The sequence below is a fragment of the Octodon degus genome, unplaced genomic scaffold (genome assembly GCF_000260255.1).
Source record: "Octodon degus isolate 3935 unplaced genomic scaffold, OctDeg1.0 scaffold00141, whole genome shotgun sequence".
NCBI classification, from domain to species: Eukaryota; Metazoa; Chordata; class Mammalia; order Rodentia; family Octodontidae; genus Octodon; species Octodon degus.
Genome location: NW_004524717.1, coordinates 2,096,873 through 2,099,601, shown reverse-complemented (window position 1 = coordinate 2,099,601; position 2,729 = coordinate 2,096,873).

Below are 2,729 nucleotides of genomic sequence, written 5' to 3'. Positions count from 1 at the left end.
CTCAGGCCCTTGTGCTTGCCAGGGAAGCACTTATTCCACTGAGCCATCTCCTTGGCCCCCATATTCTCCTTTTATAAATGCTCTTGATCTGTTAGCTTTTCCCCTACTCTTCCTATCATTTTTGCTGCTTCTGAATAATTTGTTTCCTGTCTCCCCTTTCGCTGTGCAGTGTGCCTGCACACGCTGCTGCAGACACTAATGTTCATCGGGTTTGTCATCTGCTTTCTCCCGAAGCGCTACTTCTTGTGTTGCCTGTGGCCTTGAGAACGGTGCTCTCTGATGTAGCAGGATGATGCTGCATTAGCTGCTCCCCACTGACGCCCTGGAGTGCTTCAAGTGTCCAAAACGAAAATGCTTTTGGGTAATACACACTGGATTTCAAGGACTTAAACAAAAAGAGGATGTAAAATGTCTTGATAAATTTTATATTGATTTTTTTTTTTTTCAGAACCAGGGATTGAACTCAGGCCCTTGCACTTGCCAGGGAAGCGCTTGTTCCACTGAGCCATCTCCCTGGCCCCCAATTCTAATGATGGGATGGAACCCAAGGCCTTATACTAGGCAGGCACTCTGCCACTGAACTGCATCACCAGTCCTTGTGGATTCATCCTAGAATCTGATGTTTGAGATATGTTGTTGGGTTACGTAAAGCATATTGTTAAAATTCATTTCACCAGTTTCCTTTTGCTTTTCTAATGTGTGACCCTGGACATTTAAGGTGACATTCCATTTCTACGGCCAGCACTACTATACAGGCTTCCCAGTCCCTAGCTGCTCAGGCACGTACATTGAAGTCCTTACATGAGTGCTCCACAGACACTTGCAGAACAACATATTCAGACCAGCATAACCATTTTGCCCGCAGGCTGCATTTTCCCGCTTATTCCCATCCTTTGTCCTCTCCAGACTCCTGGGCAGTACCACTGCATTAGCCATGCTAGAACTCTGGTGGTGCCACCAACCTACCCTTCCTCTCTGCTCTGCTGCCAGTATCCACCAACTTGAAGGTGAGCAGTACAAAATAGGTTGGCAGCACAGCATTTCTTCTGGAAGCTTCAGAGGAGAATCCATTCCTTGTGAACTTACCTCCTTGGTATTTTACACATTCAGATCCTGTCTCTCTTAGCAGCTTCATCTTCCCAGTTCCTCATCTCTCACCCATGTCTTGTGGATGGATCCTCACTGACCCTGTTTTTGCTGACTGGTATGCATTCCCATGGGTTCAAAGTGATTCATGATGTTGAATGATTTATCAAAGGCAAACCTCAACGTGCCCTTTTCTTGCTTACAGACTTGAAGTGGCTCAGGGTGCCTGTGGCCCCATTTCTCAAAGCTTGGAGGGCCAGCCAGATAGCTCAGCAGCTTAAAGGGACTGCTTAGGCAGACATCAGGGACTGGGGTTCGCGATCCCCAGCGTGCTGTGCCAGTCCCACCCCCAGGGCAAGGTGAGACAGCAGTTGAGACTGGGCGTGGTGGCCCACGCTTGTAATCCCAGCACTTGGAAGGCTGAACACAGGAGGATCACTATGAGTTTGATCTGTGTAGTAAGACCCTGTAGACCCTGTCTAAATACATTTAAAAAAAAAAAAGCTTGGATTAATCATGAATATACCCAGATAAGTCTCCATGTTAGATGGATGAGCATTTTCTTTGTCTAATTAAATAGTGTTCATGCCCATTGAAAAGATGTGACTAATATAAGAAATCAGGGATTTCACAGACATTTCTATACAGGACTAGGCCCTAAGTTTAGTCCCTAGTGCCAAACAAAAAGCCAAATAAAAAAATTATTTGAAACGGAGGAAATTTAAAGAAAAAAGCAAGAAGATATAGCACAGCCTAAAGTAGTAGTGCTGGCAAGGTAAAAAATAAAAACCAAAACTTCCCTTCCTGGTCTAGCTTCTACTTTTCCTCTCTAATCTAAATTCCCATATTACCCTCTGCCCATTTTTCAGCTTTTCTAAAGCTCTGGTCTCCCTTCTCTTTCTCTTTGCTGACACTCCTTTGTCTACCTGCTACCTTCTGGCAAAGGACGAATAATCAGCAGACTTGTAGGAGTCAGCTACAGGCTTCTTCTCCTTTAAGAATTGTCTGAGGGTACAGGGAGATAGCTCAGTGGTTAAGTGCCTGTCTGGCAAGAACGAGGTCCTGAGTTCAATCCCCAGCACCCAAAAAGAGAGAGAGAGAGAGAGAGAGAGAGAGAGAGAGAGAGAGAGAGAGTTGTCTGGATACTCTAGGAAGAATAAGCACTTCAAGCACTTCATCTTTGATTAGCAGAATAATGATCTCCTAAAGATATCTTCCTCATAATTCCCAAAACCTATGCCTGACGTGAAAGAAGGGCTTTGCAGGTCCGATTGAATTAAGGCTCTTCAGATGAAAAGACTAATCTGGAGTATTCAGGTGAGCTCCTTCTTCATAAGAAAAAGAGGAAGCACTCCAGCCAGCCAAACCACCCCTGAGGGCATTCGGAGCAAAAAAAAAAAAAAAAAAAAAAAAAAAAAGAGGATGGCAGGTGTCTTGGTCATGTCTCTTGTTGTTGGGACAAAGTACTGCTCAACCTCAGTGGCTTAAGGAAGCAGTGTGCTTTGATTCACATTCCAGTCCAAAGTTGGTGGGCTCTTCCAACAAGAGTCCCCCTCCAGGCAGTTCTTTTTTTTTTTTTTTCCATAATTTTATTGAGAAACAAATACCAATGAGACAGTTTCAAACCAAATTGGTAGTTTCAA